The 21,607-nt window shown below is 43.8% G+C and overlaps 1 protein-coding gene across 2 annotated transcripts in view; it reads right to left on the reverse strand.

The window, feature by feature from the left end:
• SIGLEC15 (sialic acid binding Ig like lectin 15) overlaps positions 1 to 21,607 on the reverse strand; it is a 185,244-nt gene that overhangs the window by 161,578 nt on the left and 2,059 nt on the right. Inside the window, exons 2-3 of one of the 2 annotated variants that reach the window (XM_077463074.1) lie at positions 17,201 to 17,267; positions 9,486 to 9,535 (exon numbers count right to left, since the gene is read on the reverse strand). The gene's annotated coding sequence lies outside the window, so the exon portion shown is untranslated. The remainder of the gene's footprint in view (positions 1 to 9,485; positions 9,536 to 17,200; positions 17,268 to 21,607) is intronic. The other variant, XM_077463075.1, reaches the window with a different exon arrangement.

A 21,607-nucleotide genomic window follows, 5' to 3' on the forward strand; every position in this document is an offset into this window, starting at 1 on the left:
ATGAACACACAACTACTTACTTTTTTTTTTTTTTTTTTTAATTTAAAGTATTCTTTATTTATTTTCTTCATAAATACAATCTTTATATCATATTATATCAAAATTTTAAACATATATAAAAAAAAAGAAACCATTAGATCGTCAAGGGTACAGTCAATCCTTCATAATTTTAACAATTATCTGACTTCACAGCATTATTTCCCTTCAGGCAAAAGCAAAAAACAAAACAAACAAAAAAAAAAAAAAAAGGGGGGAAAAAAAAACACAAACAAAATGTTCCCTCCCTCCGTCCCCCTCTCTCTCCACCTCCCTCCCCCTACATTGAATATCCTATCCTGTCCATCCAAGGCTTCCATATTTTTTCAAATTCCTTCAAGTTTCCTCTTTTTATATACACTGTCCTCTCCTTCCATATTGTTTCTGTTATTATCCTTGTCCAATCTCTTGCCGAGGGGGGGGCTCTCTGCCTGCCACCTCTGTGCTATAAGCTTTCTTGCCTGAAACATACACCTCAGTATTGCTTTAGTTGTACAGGATGAGCCCCCTATTCCCTCAGCCAATCCCAGCACACATAGTCTGGGATCTCTCCCTACTCCCACTCCAAACGTTTCATTCAGAGTGTGGATAATTTCTGACCAGTATCGGAATAGTCTGGGACATCTCCAGAACATGTGCGCTAGGTCCCCAGTATCTTGACATCTTGGACACTTATCATCCTCTCTTTTCCCGAAGCCAAACAGTCTCTTGGGGGTATAGTATGATCTATGCAACAGCATCAAGTGAGAAACCTTCTGTGCAGGCGAGATTGAGATAGAGTGTCCTGCCTCTAATAACTTCCTCCATTGCTCATCTGAAAATACCCCAAATTCCTCCTCCCATTTCCCTCTACATTTAAGTTTCTCTGGGTTTTCTATATTCCCTTCAGTTATATATGGGTATATTTCTGCTATAGTTCCCCCTGCCTTTTCTTGCGCGTTCAATCTGTCATAAAAAGGGGAGTTATTCCACACTGGGCCTTGTTTATTAAATTGTTTATCCAGCGCATGTCGGATCTGCAAATATTTATAGAATGAATGCTTTGGTATGTCAAACTCCGCCCTCAATGCATTAAATGTTTTCAATATACTTCCTTCGTATAATTGGGCCAGTTTATCAATCCCCTTTATCTCCCATGGTCTATATCTACCAATCAGTTCCATTTCTGGCAAATTTAAATTGTTCCATAATGGGGTATGTTTAGTCAGGCCTCCCAGGCCTTTTATTGTCTTTACTGCCTTCCAGACTTTTAAAACCATTTTTATCGTCGGTATCCTATATTGAAATGAGTTTGCCTCCAGAGCTTCCATAATTGTATTGTGAGGGGACTCTGCTATCATCAATGCCTTATTTGTTCCTCCGATCCTACCTTTACTTATCCCCAGATGCTGTAATTGAGCTGCTAAAAAATAGCTCCGTGGATGAGGTACTGCCATTCCTCCTTTCCTAGTTGGTAACTGTAAGGTCTGGAGGCTAATCCTTGACACTCGATCTTTCCATATGAGTTCTCTAAATAATTCTTCTATTTTCTTAAACCACTTTTTATCAACCCATACCGGGGAATTATGCAGTAGGTACAGCATCTGGGGCAGCCACACCATTTTGATCAGATTACATCTTCCCGCAACTGATAGTGGGAGCTTCTTCCATATTTCAATCTTAGTTCTAAATTTAGTTATTAGTGGGAGTATATTATCACCAATATATTTTTCAGGGTCTCTTTTAATAAGTATCCCTAAGTATTTTATTTGATCAACCACTTCTATCTGCGGGGCTGCCAGCATGTTTCGATTCACTATTGAATCTACTGGCATTAGGGCTGACTTTTCCCAATTTATAACCAATCCAGTAAGATTACCAAAATCGGCAAGTATAGTCATCCCCTGTCTAAGGGTCTGTTCCGTGTCCCCCAAGAAGAGGAGGATATCGTCTGCGTACAGAGCTATTTTCTCCTCCCTCCTCTTTCTCTGGAAGCCTGCCATATTTATATTTGATCGTATTGCGATGGCTAATGGCTCCATAGCAAGAGCAAAAATCAGGGGTGACAATGGGCACCCCTGTCTTGTTCCCCTCTCCAGAGAAAACCTATCTGAGTACTCATCATTAATCCTTATTCGCGCACTAGGACCACTATATAGGGTTTGTACCCAAGCAATAAACTTGGGGCGAAACCCAAATGTGCCCAGTGTTCGCCATATATATCCCCATTCTAGGCTATCGAAGGCTTTACCCACATCTAGCGCCATAATTGCTCTTTTACCCTCATTTTCCATTGGCAACTGTAGATTTAGGTAAAGCCTCCTAACATTCATGCTAGTAGACCTACCGGGGATAAATCCCGTTTGATCGGGATGCACGAGTCTCGAGATAATTTTATTCAGTCTGAGTGCCAACACTTTAGCTAATATTTTAGCGTCAGAACAAAGGAGGGATATAGGTCGATAAGATTTCGTATCCAATGGGTCTTTCCCCTCCTTATGCAAAACGACTATCGTTGCTTCGGTCATTGATTTTGGAAGCTTCCCTTCTTCTTTTGCCCAGTTAAAAACTTTAAGAAGCTCTGGCAGCATTACTTTCCCATAATGTTTGTATATTTCTACTGGTAAACCGTCTGGACCTGGGGATTTCTGGTTAGCCATTTCTGCCACCGCTGATTGAATTTCCTCTAATGTTAATTGGGCTTCCATTACCCCCCTCTCCTCCTCAGTGAGGGACGGAGTTTTAATACTATCAAAAAATATATCCATTTCCCTGTCCTTCGCAGCCCCCCGAGACCTGTACAGTTTCTCATAATATGTTCTGAAAGTATCTATGATCTCTACGCCCTGTGTTATAATTTCTCCTTCTTCTGTCCTGATCGCAGGGACAGAGGAGGACAGGGAATTGGTGTTTACCAAGTGCGCCAACATTCTCCCAACTCTTTCCCCCTCCCCATAAGCAATCTGGCTCTGAAATAGCCTTTTATTCTCCATTTTCCTCATAATCACCATTTTATATTCCTGTTGTTTTTCTAACCATATATTTTGTTTCTCTGGGGTAGGACTTTCCACATATGCTCTTTCGGCTTCCATTACCTCCTCTCTTACTCTATTCTCCCATTTCTTTGACTTCCCCTTAATTTTCGCGACTTGTTGGATAAGGATTCCCCGAAGATAAGCTTTTAATGCATCCCATATCACCCCTCTTGCTGCAGTATCTTTATTAAACTCCAAAAATTCTTCTAGCCGGGTTAATATCTCTTCTTACTTTTTTGAAGAACACGCTTGATCCTTCTGTACTGAACGTGCTCCCTCAGTTTCAGGTCTGACCAGCGTTTTCTCAGTTGATCCTTGGATCGTCGTACCCAAAAATTCTTCTGAAGACTCTTCACAACTTTAGCCATATTCTTGGCCTTTCTGATATATGGGTTTGGGTAAGGTCCAGACTTGCCATCATAGTCGTTCCTCTTCAATATATCCACCATCTCCAACATGTCTCCAAAAGACATATTTGAGGCCTTAAATCTTCTCCTCCAGGATCGGGACGTTTCAGGCTCCGGGCTTTCCTCGCCCTCCTCCTCATTAGTGGAACTTTGATTGCGCACCTGCGTTGTCTCCACCATGTGCTCTCCCCACTGCGCTGAAAGAGAAGGGGCAGGGAATAGTCTAGAAAGAACATCAGGGGCGGGTGGAGTTTCACACTTGCGCACTGTAGATAAAACGCAACGCGCGTGTGTCATACGTACGATTTGTGAGTAGAGGAAGAGGAACTGAAACACCGATCGTTCAAACGAAGGTACAATTTTAACTTGGTACATCACTATCCTATACTGCTTCTATATAGGCCTATGTTGGGACAAGATTAGGAGAGGTTAGCATGGCATTATTATTAGGGTTTGTCTTGTGTTGTGTCTTGCAGACAAGATGGATCCCTTCAAGGAACCCCATTTTCTCAAGCTAATCATTGATATGCTCAGGGAGCTGCCCTGCCTGTGGCAGATGAACAACCCCCTTTCTAAGGACCGAAGAAAGAGGAAGGCAGCGCTGGTGAAAGTGCTTGGTTTGGTGATGGCCAAAATTGGTGCCCTGAGAAGTACATATCTCAGGGAGCACAAGAAGTTCCAGGATTCCCTGAGATCAGGAGATCCAGATGCCATTTATGTCCCCAGGATGTTGTACTACGAGAGGCTGCATTTTCTTGCAGACCAGGGGGAACCCATGCCACCACTCTACCGTCTTCCTTCAAGGCTTCCTTCACCCCCAGCTGAGGCTTCCAATGTCCAACCTGGGCCTTCCAGGCAACAACATGTGGAAGGGCCCAGCTTGAGACAGGTATAGCATTGTTGAACATATTTCTTGTCGTACATTTAATGATGTTAACTAGATGTTATTATTGATTAGCAAGTTGTGATTTAACAAAGTGGTTTATATCTCAATAGACAGTAGTGACCAAAAATGATTGGGCTCAGAATGATAGTCTGTTCTATTTGGGAACATTCAATTTGCAACAGTCATGAGCACAAAATTGTGTGATTGATGACCAAAAAACTAAAACTATGTCCCATTTTCATACACAAGAAGGGCCTCAGCTGGGAGGAGGCTGTGGCAAGTGGCAGCCGGGAGGAGGCTGTGACAATTGGCAGCCGGGAGATCCACCATCGCCCTCCTCTTCCTGTCACAACTATAGGAGCCGAGCCACAGCCTGGAAGGAAGCCTGGAGGGAAGTGCCCAAGGAAGACCAGAGAGTGATGGCCTGGGTTCAGTCTGGTCTGACAGAAGAGGCAGCCTCTTGTAGGACCACAGCCTGGGGACATAGATGGCATCTGCTCTTCCTGATCTCTTGGACTTCTGGACCGGACTTCTCTCCCTGACATATGTACTCCTCAGGCCACCAATTTTGCATTTTCAAATTAGTTCATGTCTGCCCTGGGGGCCAAAGGCTTCGCCAAATTGACCATTTTCTCCAGCGTTGACTTCCTGTTTATTTGTTTGACACCTAAATAAAGTTTTTTTATTGGTTGAAGAAATACCTATGTGTTTTACTTCAAAAAGGACAGTTTATTTGTGAGTAGGCAGGTACATTTCAAAAATACAAAGTCAAATGAATAACAAGGGGCACCAACACCAAACAAAAAAATAAAAAAATACATTAAAAAGATAATAATGGTGTTGTGATAAGATGACACACAAAACACACCAAAAAAATACAAAGATGAGCAAACTGTCAAAAAAAGAGATGCTTATTAAAAAAAACAACCACAAAATAAAAAAAATAAAAAAATTGGGTAGATGTGACGAATTAAAATATTGTATTGCTGAAATGAGTAAAAAGAATAAATAAATACATTTGGGAGAAGTGTGTGTGAATATGAGCATCAAAACAACTTCATTCTTGTAGCATTGTAAAGAAAAAGAGAATGCGCTACATGAAAGAATTATTAACATAGCAGCATGACGAATGTGCTATATCGATTATGAGTGGTAGTTTTACCTGAGCGAGCGCTTCCGTGTCGGAATTTGAATGTGAGCATGCGTGGCACCTTGTCCGTCGGAGTAGGCTACACATGATCGGAACTGACGCGATCGGATCATGTTGTCGGAAAATTTTATAGCCAAGCTATAAAACTTGGTCCATCGGATATTTTCCGACAGAAACAGTCCGATGGAGCCCACACACGGTCGGATTACCCGAAAACACGGTCCTATCGGACATTGTCCATCGGAATATCCGACCATGTGTACAGGGGCTAAGACCTCTTAAATGCATTGGAATCTTTGATGAATTTTTTGAATTAATAAAAGGAAAAAATAGAAATATCTTGTTATATATCCCTTTACGCCCCCCACCCAAATTTGATGGGTTTGCTTTAGGAAAAAAATTATAAGAAGGAGATAGGCTTGTATTATGGAAATTTACTGGTGATCTTCGTGGAAATTCTGGTTTATTGCATCTTCTCTCTTTACAAAAACAGCCTCACATCTTGTGATTATATAGTGCGGGGGAATTTCCACCAGTTGCTGAACATGCGGAGAATGTAAAGCATGAAGTACATCTCATCATAGCTCATGCTATGAGGATCACTAGAAATGCTTCCGTGACAATGTAGCCATATACAGTGCCTTGTGAAAGTATTCGGCCCCCTTGAACTTTTCAACCTTTTGCCACATTTCAGGCTTCAAACATAAAGATATAAAATTTTTATTTTTTGTGAAGAATCACCAACAAGTGGGACACAATTGTGAAGTGGAACGAAATCTATTGGATATTTTAAACTTTTTTAGCAAATAAACAACTGAAAAGTGGTGCGTGCAAAATTATTCGGCCCCTTTACTTTCAGTGCAGTAAACTCACTCCAGAAGTTCAGCGAGGATCTCTGAATGATCCAATGTTGTCCTAAATGACTGATGGTGATAAATAGAATCCACCTGTGTGTAATCAAGTCTCTGTATAAATGCACCTGCTCTGTGATAGTCTCAGGGCTCTGTTGAAAGCGCAGAGAGCATCATGAAGACCAAGGAACACACCAGGCAGGTCCGTAATACTGTTGTGGAGAAGTTTAAAGCCGGATTTGGATACAAAAAGATTTCCCAAGCTTTAAACATCCCAAGGAGCACTGTGCAAGTGATCATTTTGAAATGGAAGGAGTATCAGACCACTGCAAATCTACCAAGACCTGGCCGCCCCTCTAAACTTTCAGCTCAGACAAGGAGAAGACTGATCAGAGATGCAGCCAAGAGGCCCATGATCACTCTGGATGAACTGCAGAGAACTACAGCTGAGGTGGGAGAGACTGTCCATAGGACAACAATCAGTCGTACACTGCACAAATCTGGCCTTTATGGAAGAGTGGCAAGAAGAAAGCCATTTCTCAAAGATATCCATAAAAAGTCTCGTCTAAAGTTTGCCACAAGCCACCTGGGAGACACACCAAACATGTGGAAGAAGGTGCTCTGCTCAGATGAAACCAAAATCGAACTTTTTGCCCACAATGCAAAACGATATGTTTGGCGTAAAAGCAACACAGCTCATCACCCTCAACACACCATCCCCACTGTCAAACATGGTTGTGGCAGCATCATGGTTTGGGCCTGCTTTTCTTCAGCAGGGACAGGGAAGATGGTTAAAATTGAGGGGAAGATGGATGCAGCCAAATACAGGACCATTCTGGATGAAAACCTGTTGGAGTCTGCAAAAGACCTGAAACTGGGACGGAGATTTATCTTCCAACAAGACAATGATCCCAAACATACAGCAAAATCTACAAAGGAATGGTTCACAAATAAACGTATCCAGGTGTTAGAATGGCCAAGTCAAAGTCCAGACCTGAATCCAATCGAGAATCTGTGGAAAGAGCTGAAAACTGCTGTTCACAAACGCTCTCCATCCAACCTCACTGAGCTCGAGCTGTTTTGCAAGGAAGAATGGGCAAGAATTTCAGTCTCTCGATGTGCAAAACTGATAGAGACATACCCCAAGCGACTTGCAGCTGTAATCGCAGCAAAAGGTGGCTCTACAAAGTATTAACGCAAGGGGGCCGAATCATTTTGCACGCCCCACTTTTCATTTTTTTATTAGTTAAAAAAGTTTCAAAAATCCAATAGATTTCGTTCCACTTCACAATTGTGTCCCACTTGTTGGTGATTCCTCACAAAAAATAAAATTTTTATATCTTTATGTTTGAAGCCTGAAATGTGGCAAAAGGTTGAAAAGGTCAAGGGGGGGCGAATACTTTCGCAAGGCACTGTATTAAAATTAAACTTCAGGCTAAACAGCTACAGTAAATGTACAGATGAAATCAGATGCAATACATATATGGCAGCTTATGTGGCAGCTGTTTTACCTGCCAAATGATTTGTCTTTCTGCTCATCCAGTCCTAAGATTTACATGGTCAGTAAAACTGGACCATCCATCATAGATCAATTGTAACATACATGTCCCTATCTTAAAGTATATTTCCACTTTTGCAGCCAAATAGGTATCAGACCGACTTTATATTTTTTACTTGTCCCATAACGTATAAAAATAAATATTGCACCGTACCTTTTATAGATGTTCTGTTCTGTGCCCCTCGGCAAGCAAAAAAATCACACTAGTTTGTCTTAGTTTATGAGGTGGCTGCGGAGAATTAATTGCCATAATTAACCCCGTCTGTACCGTGCAGGCAGATCTTCATTATCATTTGTAATTAGATTTGAACACTGTGTTAAACCCTTGAACAAAGGGTTAAAGGATTAGACATTGGGCTTCTTGCATTATATGTTAATGAGGACAGACTCACTCTGACATTGTTTCGAAAAACCTTGCTGACAGTCAAGGCCACAATTCAGATCACCCGACATGATGTGCGTATGCCTATACGCAGATACATGGCCACACACACATACTGTACATATATATGTACTCTATATTACCAAAAGTATTGGGGCACCTGCCTTTACACTCACATGAACTTTAATGGCATCCCAGTCTTTGTCCGTAGGGTTCAATATTGAGTTGCCTGACCCTTTGCAGCTATAACAGCTTCAACTCTTCTGGGAAGGCCGTCCACAAGGTTTAGGAGTGTGTCTATGTGAATGTTTGACCATTCTTCCAGAAGGGCATTCGTGAGGTCAGGCATTGATGTGGACAAGAAGGCCTGGCTCACAGTCTCCACTCTAATTCATCCCAAAGATGTTCTATCGCAGGGATATGCAATTAGCGGACCTCCAGCTGTTGCAGAACTACAAGTCCCAAGAGGCACAGCAAGACTCTGACAGCCACAAGCATGACACCCAGAGGCATGATGGGACTTATAGTTTTGCAACAGCTGGAGTTCCGCTAATTGCATATCCCTGTTCTATCGGGTTGAGGTCAGGACTGTGCAGGCCAGTCAAGTTCCTCCACCCCAAACTCACTCATCCATGTCTTTATGGACTTTGCTTTGTGCACAGGTCAAAATCATTTAGAAGATGGGGATTATGGTGTGGGGTTGTTTTTCAGGTGTTGGGTTTGGCCCCTTAGTTCCAGTAAAGGGAACTCTTAAGGCGTCAGCATACAAAGACATTTTGGACAATTTCATGCTCCCAAATTTGTGGGAACAGTTTGGGGATGGCTCCTTCCTGTTGTAACATGACTGCACACCAGTGTACAAAGCAAGGTACATAAAGACATAAATAAGGGTGCAGACTGTGAGCCAGGCCTTCTTTCCAACATCAGTGCCTGACCTCACAAATGCTCTTCTGGAGGAATGGTCAAACATTCCCATAGACACACTCCTAAACCTTGTGGACAGCCTTCCCAGAAGAGTTGAAGATATTATTGCTGCAAAGGGTGGGCCAACTCAATACTGAACCCTATGGACTAGGACTGGGATGCAATTAAAATTCATGTGCGTGTAAAGGCAGGTGTCCCAATACTTTTGGTAATATAGTGTAAATCACGTATTCTGGGTTACAATACATGCTTTTGAAGGTAATATTTCAACTTTTACCTGCCAGCAGTGAGGTTCTCTGATTGAAGTTTCTCACACGGGTTCATCACCTGCCATTCAAGAAAGTTACCACATATGTTTTAAATATACTTGCATAATAACTTGTATTTACTAAGGGTCTATAAACAAGCAATTTATACAAATAATTGGTATCACAGGTTTGTAAAAAACATCTCAGTAATACATTAGTGCATCTTTTTTCAACCTTTTTACCTAGAGGCGATTCAGTTCGCATTGTGCGCTATACAAGTATTTCATTCATTCAACCTTTTTAGCCCAAAGGAACATTAGCAACACTTTTCAGGTCTCAGTGAACCCCTGCTAAAATTAGTGGTCATTGAGAGAATGCCCCTCACATTGGTGGTGGTCAGTGAGAAGAATGCTCCCCTTATAGTGGGGGGTAGGGATGAGCCGAACACCCCCCTGTTCGGTTCGCACCAGAACCTGTGAACAGACCTAAACTTCGTGTGAACTTTAGAACCCTATTAAAGTCTATGGGACTCGAACGTTCACAATCTAAAGTGCTCATTTTAAAGGGTAATATGCAAGTTACTGTCCTAAAAAGTGTTTGGGGACCTGGGTCCTGCCCCAGGGGACATGGATCAATGCAAAAAAAAGTTTTAAAAACGGCAGTTTTTTCAGGAGCAGGGGGGTATCTATAGTATGCCTCTGAAGGGGCGCTTGTTTCTGGTGCTTAGAACGTGTCATTTGTGCAGGAAAAAAAGTATTTTAAAGCGGTAGTAAACCCGCAAATTTTTTATTTATTTTTTAACACCTTCAAAGGAAAAGGCATAATGAGCATACTCCCAATGTTGAGGGTATGTGGCCTGGTACGGTTCAGGAGGGAGGGGGGGCCGCTCTCTCGTCCCCCCTCTTTTCCTGCGGCCTGCCAGGTTGCGTGCTCGGATAAAGGGTCTGATATGGATTTTTAGGGGGACCCCCACGTCAATTTTTTTTTTAATTTGATGCGGGGTTCCCCTTAATATCCATATCAGACCTGAAGGGTCTGGTATGGATATTTAGGGGGACCCCCACGTCAATTTTTTTTTAAATTTGACACGGGGTTCCCCTTAATATCCATGTCAGACCTGAAGGGCCTGGTAATTGAATTTAGGGGAACCCCCACGCTTTTTTTTTATTTTTTATCAATGAATAAATGAATTGTCGGCTAATACAGAGAACACTCATTGAGTGTTCTCTGTATTACCGGGACCCGACAATTTAGCCGCAAGTGATTTTAAAAGACTTTTTCTCCTGCACAAATAACACTTTGTGCAGGGACAGTTCTAAGCACGGGAAACATGCGCCCCTTCACAGGCATACTATAGATACCCCCCAGCTACGAAATTTAAAGGAATATTACACTTTTATTGTTTCACTTTAATCATTATTAAAATCACTGCTCCTGAAAAAACTTTTTTTTAAACTTTTTTTTGCATTGATCCATGTCCCCTGGGGCAGGACCCAGGTCCCCAAACACTTTTTAGGACAGTAACCTGCATATTACCCTTTAAAATTAGCACTTTAGATTTCTCCCATAGACTTGTATAGGGTGTTCCGGCTTTTCGAATTTGCTGCGAACAGCCCAAATTGTTCACTGTTCGCTGAACAGGCGAACAGGCAATGTTCGAGTCGAACATCAGTTCGACTCAAACTCGAAGCTCATCCCTAGTGGTGGTGAAATTTCCACCCTTACAGTCATGCTTCTGACACTGGACCTGGATTTGTGACACAGCATCCCATGGGAGGTCAATTATCCACAGCTCAAGAAACTCCTAGCCACATCTAAAGAAACCCTGGGGGAACCCTGGTTGAGAACAGCTGCCTTAAATTATAGACATGTAGCGCCGGCTCCCGACGAGCACTTGCTATTTGTTTTTGAAAATTAATGTTCCTGAAACCACAGTTAGGTTTTAGGGCTAATTTTGCTAAATTATGGTTTCAGTACCAGTCTAGCTGGATTGATTTCTCCTTGGCCGCAGGTGTGGCTGTCACTGCCGGCAAGTATGAGAATGCAGTTTGGCTGGGTGTATTGGATGCCCTTCTTTCTCTCTGAACCAGCCCAGTGGTAGTGTTTATCCTGCTGTGCATTCTGGGAGAGGGTATTTAAGGTACTGACATCACGTGTTTCGGGGTTTCCGGTCCAGAAGATATTTTCTGTCTGTTTGGTCCTGGTCCTCCTGACCAGCCCCCATGGCCCTCCTGGCCTGGGGTGCGGATCCATGCAATTCCAAGTCTCAGGGCTGGCTAGCCCGAGGCGAAGCAACTGCAGGGACAGGCCTGAATGGATATTGGGGCCTAATGATTCAAAGGTGGTCTGGTGCTGTCTCAGCTAAGGAGAGGACCAGCAACTGGAGGAGCATTCAGGGGAGGACTCTTCAGGAGAAGGCCACGCACAATGCTGTTTTCTCTGAAGGAGCCTGGAGGCTCAGTTGAAGGACACTTCATGGATCTACACTCATATGGTATCGCCAGACCGGCTGAGAGATACTGGTACTGTATGGTAGCTCTTTAAATTTGTCTACAGTTACATCTAAGTCTGTGGCAGAGACTTTTTCTCAAGTATTCTACATCTAAGTCTGTGGCAGAGATTTTGCTTTACTTAACACCCTACCAGCTGCTAGGCCTAGTGAGAGGAGGTCTATCCAGGAGTTGTGAGAATCCAGCTGTGAAAAGGTAATTCTCTGGATTTCTTCTATAAGAGACTTTCTATTCTTGCAGTCCAAAAGTACCTGAGCTTCCTTCCTAACCCTCTACCCTAAATTGAGAGACTTTGCAAAATTTTCAAAGAAATAACCCAAAAGGAGATTCAGTGTGTCAGTTTCTACATTCCTTTGGTTCATCTACCATGAGAAACCCCTAGACGGAGACGAGGTCAAGAAGGTAACGGTAAGCCCAATAAAACCAGCAGCTCCCTCGGGGGTCAGTGCTACAGACATAAGGGGCATCCTGGCTGATCAAACATTACCCATAGTGATGATGTATCACCCTGGTCCAAAGAATATCTTGGACTGAGAGCTGACTAGAGCTGACAAACAAAAAAAACAAGTATAAATGTTAGTCTACATGCCCATGGACATTTTAAAAAATTGGCTGTAATGCTAGTACAGACGTCAGGAAAAAAACGGCCTGGGGCATGATGGGATGGTGATGTCATAAGGGGCAGGGTCACCGGATGAAATCACCCGGTGACCACGCCCAGTGTCAATATAAGTCATTGAGCACCGCGCACACGCCATTACAGCGGGAGAGAGCATGTGTCAACAACAGATTGCAAAAGATAGTAGGACAAGTATTAAATACTTTCTTCAGCTCTGTGTATACAAAAGAGCATGGGGGAGCTCATGTCCATAATGGGGGTGGTAGTGACACAGCCCCTAATGATCCACAATGGCTCAAAAGCGATATGGTCCAGAAATATTTAGACAGAATAAAGGTGGATAAAGCACCTGGCCCTGATGGCATCCACCCACGGATCCTAAAAGAATTGAGCTCTGTAATTTCAGAGCCATTGTATCTAATTTTTAGGGACTCGTTAATGACGGGAATAGTACCACTGGATTGGCGCAGGGCCAATGTGGTGCCTATATTTAAAAAGGGATCAAAGTCTTTACCAAGTAACTATAGACCCGTTAGTTTAACTTCTATAGCTGGGAAGATACTGAAGAGATTAATAAAAGACCACATAGACAAATTCTTACTGGAAAAAAACACTTTAAGCAACAGACAGCATGGATTCATGAAAGACAGAAGTTGTCAGACAAACCTGATTTCTTTTCATGAGGTGGTAAGTAAAACCTTGGACAGAGTGGTGGCGGTGGAGTGGTATACTTGGATTTTGCAAAAGCGTTCGATACAGTTCCCCACACGGCTCATGTGTAAGATAAAGTCTAGGCTTGGAAAGATCAATTTGTAAATGGATAGAAAACTGGCTAAAAGACAGAATTCAGAGAGTAGTGGTTAATGATTCTTACTCTGAATGGTCTAAGGTTATCAGTGGTGTACCCCAAGGTTCAGTGCTGGGACCCTTACTTTTTACTATCTTTATAAATGATATTGGTCTGGGATCAAAAGTAACATTTCTGTCTTTGCAGATGACACCAAGCTATGCAGTGAAATAACGTCCTTACAGGATATCTCCAATTTACAAGCCGACCTCAATGCTCTGTCTAATTGGGTGACTATGTGGCAGATGAGGTTTAATGTTGATAAATGTAAAGTTATGCACTTGGGGGCTAAGAATATGCATGCATCATACATGCTAGGGGGAGCACAACTGAGGGGAATCCGTGGTGGAGAAGGATCTGGGGGTTTTGGTAGATCATAAGCTCAATAATAACATGCAATGCCAAGCTGCTGTTTCCAAAGCGAGCAAAGCCCTTTCTTGTATTAAGAGAGGTGTGGACTCCAGAGAGAGAGAGATATAATTTTGCCCCTGTTCAAATCATTAGTAAGACCTCACCTGGAATATGCAGTTCAGTTTTGGGCACCAGTTCTCAAAAAGGATACCGGGGAACTGGAGAAAGTGCAGAGAAGGGCAACCAAACTGATAAGAGGTATGGAGGAGCTCAGCTATGAGGAAAGATTAGAGGAACTGAATTTATTCACTCTTGAGAAGAGGAGATTAAGGGGGGATATGATCAACATGTTCAAATATATAAGGGGTCCATATAGTGAACTTGGTGTTGAGTTATTCTCTGTACGGTCAACCCAGAAGACACGGGGGCACTCTTTACGTCTAGAGGAAAAGAGATTTCATCTTCAAATACGGAAAGGTTTCTTCACAGTAAGAGCTGTGAAAATGTGGAATAGACTCCCTGCAGAGGTGGTTCTGGCCTGCTCAGTAGATTGCTTCAAGAAAGGCCTGGATACTTTCCTGAATGTACAGAATATAACTGGGTACTAACATTTATAGGTAAAGTTGATCCAAGTAGAATCCGATTGCCTCTTGGGGGATCAGGAAGGAATTTTTTTCCCCTGCTGTAGCAAATTGGATCATGCTCTGCTGTTTTTTTTTTTTGCCTTCCTCTGGATCAACTGTGGGCATAAAATTGGGTATATTGGATTGTACGATATTTTTGATTTATTTATTGTTTTTAAGGTTGAACTAGATGGACTTGTGTCTTTTTTCAACCTGACTAACTATGTAACTACGTAACCTCGGACGAAGAGCAGAGGGAAGAAGACAACAGAGAAGACCGGGCAAGAGCTAGCAAAAGAGTGGGCAAAAGAGCAGAAGACCCCAGCAGACGATGTACCCCATACTCATTCACATAGGGTGGGGTTCCTGGATCTGGGGGCCCCCTTATTAAAGAGGGCTCCCAGATTCCAATAAGCCCCCCGCCTGCAGACCCCAACAACCAACGGCCAGGGTTGTCGGGAAGGGGCCCTTGCCCTCATCAACATGGGGAAAGGTGCTTTGGGGTGGGGGGTGCAGGGCCCCCCTACCCCAATGCACCCACCCCCCCATGTTGAGAGCATGTGGCCTGGTACGGTTCAGGAGGGGGGAGGGCGCTCGCTCGTCCCCACCCCCTTTCCTGACCTGCTGGGCTACGTGCTCGGATAAGGGTCTGGTATGGATCTTGGGGCGACCCCCACGCCATTTTTTTTGGTGTGTGGCTTCTCCTTAAGATCCATACCAGACCAAAGGGTATGGTATCGTCTTGGGGGAGGGAACCTCACGCAGAATATTTTTTTAACTTTTTGGCAGGGTTCCCCCTTCAAGATTCTCGGCACACAAGTTGCACCACAAGTCAGATCATCTTGATCCAACTTCTGGTGTGACTTCTATTCAAATCAATGGGCTCCCATAGGGAATTTTTGATTTTGAATAGACAGAAACTCCGGACGAGGCTTAACACAGCGTTAAGGCCTCATGCACACGGACGTTTTTACAGCCACTTTTTTGAGCGTTTTTTGCAGCTTAAAAAGGCCTGTCCATGTTAGTCTATGGCTTCATGCCCACCTAGGCGTTTTTTAGCTGCAAATGGCATAGGCGTTTTTAAGCTGTAAAAAAAACCCAGGACCAGTGCGTTCCCTGGCGCGGAGCTAGAGCTGTAAAAACGCGAATCGCGGGAAAACGCGCACAAACGCGCACCATATTTTCTTTGTTTTCTGAGTGCTATCGCCAAGAGATGTGTTTGTTTAAAAACGCTACTTAACGCTAAAAAACGCCGATTTTTCCAGGCGGCGGAGCTAGCTTTGCAGCCAGTTTTTTAAAACGTCCGTGTGCATGAGCACTTAGGCTCGTTAATTTGCATTTAACACCTTTTGCTGGCCTCTCACATTTTTACAGCTCTAGCGCTGGAGCCTCGGAACACACTAGTCCTGGGTTTTTTTTACAGCTCAAAAACGCCATGGTGGGCATGAGGTCATAGGCTAACACGGAGAGGCATTTTTAAACTGCAAAAAACGCTCATAAAAGCAGCTGTAAAAACGTCCATGGGCATGAGGTCTAATCTATTTATTATAGCAGGAATTTATGACGGCCTTCATAATTACTAAATTGCAAACTCACTGATATTTAAAAGTTGGCTTCACCTAGAGGGCCCTTTCACCCATGGAAAGGATATCGATCATTCCAAGACATAAAGGAGACTTTTTCTTTCCTATATATATCCCCATCTATTATGGGGTTACATGCCATACCAGCTGAGGCATGTGACATCACCAGGGATGGACTAAACACCAACACCACCTGGCTGCGTCATAAATTGACAGAGATCTGTGCATGGAAAACTACAAGTAAGAACAGCCTTTGCAGCTGTCAGCTTGTAGTTCTTAATGAACTACCAGGGCGCTGTTGCTACTCTAGGTACTTCTTTGATGCTTCTTGCCAGTGTGTAAAACTGGCCATACACCTATAGATTATTTGCAGATTTTCTATGGTTAGATGGAAAAAGTGCAACAGATTTCTCCATGTTCTCTAAACTTTGTGGATGGAGGAATCTCCCACTTTTTCCATCTAAACATAGAAAATCTGCAGATAATCTATAGGTGTATGGCCAGCTTAATTGTCTGCTCGTACAAGGTACAAGCAGACAGCTTACACTTACAGTCTGCAAGAGCCCTATATTGCACCCACTATCTGCTGACCGCAGGTGCAATGCTTTACACAGGTGCCCAATAATTTAAAAAAAAGAAATGCAGATTTTTTTTACCAGCAAAAGATGTGCATTAATTTATTTTACTTATCCTTTAAGTAATTTCTGTAGCAGAGGCAAATACATAAGCGACAATCTGGCCCCTAAATAGAAATGTGTATCTATCACAGGGTGGTTTCTGTGGATACACTCCAAGGTCAAAAAACCAATTGCCACGTCCTCATCATAGCTTCAATTAAAAATTGTAAGGGAAAGGGGAAGGGGGAAGAGAAAAAAAAACCTTCACACAAAAGACCTCAAGGAAAAGTGTTGGTTCTATTGGACTTTTTAGGCAAAATTTAATATATATGAAAAAAAAAAATAAGAAAAAAGATATATTCAAAAATATTTATTTATAAAACAAAAACTAAAAATTAAAAGAAAGGAAAAAGGGAAAATAAAAACATATCAAGTACTGCTTTGTATCCTGTCTATGTTAGTACAATCTAGACAATATCCATATTCATTTCCATTAATTATATATACCCAAAGGGTGACAAGTTGTACATTAATATTCTAAGATAAAACAGGAAATACACTAGACAGGGTATCAGTTACAGAACTAGATCTCACATATGTTCTGGCGCTCTACATGTTTCGCTTTTTTTGGCAACGCTTCCTCAGGAGCTTTAACAATTTTCTACAATACAGAAAATATATCAATCAGATCAAAATCATAAAGTATTTCACATATATTTATACAATCTGTTAAATTAAGCAATAAAAAATATATGAGTGTAATAAAATAAAAAAAAATAAAAAAAAAGAAAAGGGGGGAGGGAGACAAAAGAAAAAAGAGGGGATGGATGGGGAGTATGTGTTGTGAGGACTCTCATTACTTGAAGCAATATGGGAATGGGTGTGACATTTAATTTTCGTGCATAGAGTGTCAATATTTTAATAGATTTACTTACGTTTCTTCATGGGTGCACCCCAAGAGAAATATGCAGGAGGGAGAAGAGAAATGCGAGGAAAATATTTTTCCAAGTAGATAAAAAACGATTTTCACTTCGACACCACACTTTGATCTAAATAAGAGCCTGCGGTTAGCATAAAGGCTTCAGGTACTTTGTAGTGTGAGGCGGCCAAAAACAGGAGGGGGTTATATTGCCCCGTATTCCGCATAAACAAAATCAAATAAAATATTTTTTAGGGTGTTTGTAAAAATAAGAAAATTTAATATATCTTAATTTAATATAGGGGACGAATATGTATTCAACATTGTGTAAAGGAATATAATGTGTTAACCACTTCAGCCCCGGACCAATTAACAGCCTAAGGACCAGAGGTCTTTTTACAATTTTGCACTGCACTGCTTTAACTGGTAATTGCGCGGTCATGCAATGTTGTACCCAAACGAAATTTGCGTCCTTTTCTTCCCACAAATAGAGCTTTCTTTTAGTGGTATTTGATTGCCTCTGCGATTTTTATTTTTTTGCGATATAAATGGAAAAAGACCGAAAATTTTGAGAAAAAAAGATATTTTCTACTTTTTGTTATAAGAAAAATCGAATAAACTCAATTTTAGTCATACATTTAGGGCAAAATGTATTCAGCCACATGTCTTTAGTAAAAAAAAATGTCAATAAGCGTATATTTTTTGGTTTTGCGCAAAAGTTATAGCGTCTACAAACTAGAGTACATTTTCTGGAATTTACACAGCTTTTAATTTATGACTGCCTATCTCATTTCTTGAGGTGCTAAAATGGCAGGGCAGTACAACCCCCCCCCCCCCCCAAATGACCCCATTTTGGAAAGTAGACACCCCAAGGAAATTGCTGAGAGGCATGTTGAGCCCATTGAATATTTTTTTTTGTCCCAAGTGATTGAATAATGACACACAAAAAGTTGTCACTAAATGATATATTGCTCACACATGCCATAGTTATATGTGGAATTGCACCCCAAAATATATTCTTCTGCTTCTCCTGAGTACGGGGATACCACATATGTGGGACTTTTTGGGAGTCTAGCCGTGTACGGCACCCCGAAAACCAATCACTGCCTTCAGGATTTCTAAGGGTGCAAATTTTCGATTTCACTCCTCACTACCTATCACAGTTTCGAAGGCCATAAAATGCCAAAATAACACAAAACCCCCCCCAAATGACCCCATTTTGGAAAGTAGACACCCCAAGGAAATTGCTGAGGGGCATGTTGAGCCCATTGAATATTTTTTTTTGTCCCAAGTGATTGAATAATGACACAAAAAAAAAAAAAAGTTTACAAAAAGTTGTCACTAAATGATATATTGCTCACACATGCCATAGTTATATGTGGAATTGCACCCCAAAATATATTCTGCTGCTTCTCCTGAGTACGGGGATACCACATATGTGGGACTTTTTGGGAGTCTAGCTGCGTACGGCACCCCGAAAACCAATCACTGCCTTCAGGGTTTCTAAAGCCGCGTACACACGTAGCCGTCTGTCCGACGTACTTAGTCTGGCGGACTTCCCGCAAGACTGTCCGTCGGACTTTCCGAACGGGCTACTTGCCCACACGCGGCACTTTTTCAGCGGACTAATACGGCGTACTAAGTCCGCCGTACTATCCGCCCTACTTTTGAAATGAATGGACTCGCCCACACACGTGGAGGAAAGTCCGCTCATTTCGAGCGCGTCTCCAGGTAGGCGGGGCCCGGGAAGGATACGTCGCTGGCCCCGCCGCCTGGTATGGACTTAAAGGGGAACCCCAACGCCGAAAAAAATCGGCATGGGGGTCCCCCCAGGTCCACATCAGACCCTTGTCCGAGCACGCTACCCGGCCGGCCAGGAAAGGGGGGGACGAGCGAGCGCCCCCCCCCTCCTGAGCCGTACCAGGCCGCGTGCCCTCAACATGGGGGGTGCCTTGGGGAGGGGGGCCGCGCGGCCCCCCCACCCCAAAGCACCTTGTCCCCATGTTGATGAGGACAAGGGCCTCTTCCCGACAATCCTGGCCGTTGGTTGTCGGGGTCTGCGGGCGGGGGGCTTATCGGAATCCGGGAGCCCCCTTTAATAAGGGGGCCCACGGATACAGGCCCCCCACCCTATGTGAATGAGTATGGGGTACAATGTACCCCTACCCATTCACCTGTAAAATAAAGTACAAAAAAAACACAACACACAAGATAAAATAGTTTATTGCACAGCTCCGAGGGTCTTCCGTCTTCGGGGGGTCTTCTCGCCGGACTCCTCCGCTATCTTCTTGTAGCTCTTTTACTAGCGGAGGAGCCCGGCTTTCTTCCTCGCCGCCGGCCTCTTCTTCCGACTTCGGGGGTCTTGTCCCCCTCTACGGTTCTTCTGCCGGGCCACCGCGCCTTCTTCTAGCTCTTTTACAGGCGGTGGCCCGGTCTTCTGTCGCCGCCGCCGCCTTCCGTTCTTCTGTTCTTCTGTTCTTCTTCTTCTTCTTCTTCAGATGTTGCCTCGCCGAGTCCTCCGCTCACAATGATGGGGACCGGGCACACGGTGACTTATATAGGAACAAGGGGCGGGGTCTTCGGTTGATGTCACATGGGTTGTTGTCACATGGTGACCCCGCCCCCTTACGATGTCACAGTCCCGGAGGATGCTGGGACTGTCACCATGTGACATCAACCCATGTGACATCAACCGAAGACCCCTCCCCTTGTCCCTATATAAGTCGTCGCGTGCCCGGTCCCTGTCATTGTGAGCGGAGGACTCGGCGAGGCAACATCTGAAGAAGAAGAAGAACAGAAGAACAGAAGAACGGAAGGTGGCGGCGGCGACAGAAGACCGGGCCACCGCCTGTAAAAGAGCTAGAAGAAGGCGCGGTGGCCCGGCAGAAGAACCGAAGAGGGGGACAAGACCCCCAAAGTCGGAAGAAGAGGCTGGCGGCGAGGAAGAAAGCCGGGCTCCGCCGCTAGTAAAAGAGCTACAAGAAGATAGCAGAGGAGTCCGGGAGAAGACCCCCGGAGCTGTGCAATAAACTATTTTATCTTGTGTGTTGTGTTTTTTTGTACTTTATTTTACAGGTGAATGGGTAGGGGTACATTGTACCCCATACTCATTCACATAGGGTGGGGGGCCGGTATCCGGGGGCCCCCTTATTAAAGGGGGCTCCTGGATTCCGATAAGCCCCCCGCCCGCAGACCCCGACAACCAACGGCCAGGGTTGTCGGAAAGAGGCCCTTGTCCTCATCAACATGGGGACAAGGTGCTTTGGGGTGGGGGGGCCGCGCGGCCCCCCCTTCCCCAAGGCACCCCCATGTTGAGGGCACGCGGCCTGGTACGGCTCAGGAGGGGGGGCGCTCGCTCGTCCCCCCCTTTCCTGGCCGGCCGGGTAGCGTGCTCGGACAAGGGTCTGATGTGGACCTGGGGGGACCCCCACGCGGATTTTTTTCAGCGTTGGGGTTCCCCTTTAAGTCCATACCAGGCGGCGGGGCCAGCAACGTATCCTTCGCTGGCCCCGCCTACCTGGAGACCCGCTCGAAATGAGCGGACTTTTCTCCGGGCGGGAAAAGTCCGCTCATTTCAAAAGTACGGCGGACTGGCACACACACGGCCGGATTGTCCGCCGAAATGCGAGTCCGGCGGTAAGATTGGAGTGTAAAACTACTTTCTAAGTACGCCGTACTTTCGGGTCAAAAAAGTATGCTGGAGGCTACACACGGGGGGATTGTCCGGCGGACTTGAGTTTGCCGGACTTTTCCACCCGCTTGTTTGATCGTGTGTACGCGGCATAAGGGTGCAAATTTTGGATTTCACTCCTCACTACCTATCACAGTTTCGAAGGCCATAAAATGCCAAATAAACACAAAACCCCCCCAAATTACCCCATTTTGGAAAGTAGACACCCCAAGCTATTTACTGAGAGGCATGTTGAGTCCATGAAATATTTTATATTTTGCCACAAGCAGGAATATTACAATTTTTTTTTTTTGCACAAAGTTGTCACTAAATGATATATTGCTCACACATGCTATGGGCATAAGTCAAATTACACCCCAAAATAAATTCTGCTGCTTCTCCCGAGTACGGG

This window comes from Lithobates pipiens, unplaced genomic scaffold (genome assembly GCF_037356315.1).
Source record: "Lithobates pipiens isolate NorthernLeopardFrog02 unplaced genomic scaffold, aLitPip1_a1.2 Scaffold_3, whole genome shotgun sequence".
Taxonomy (NCBI): domain Eukaryota; kingdom Metazoa; phylum Chordata; class Amphibia; order Anura; family Ranidae; genus Lithobates; species Lithobates pipiens.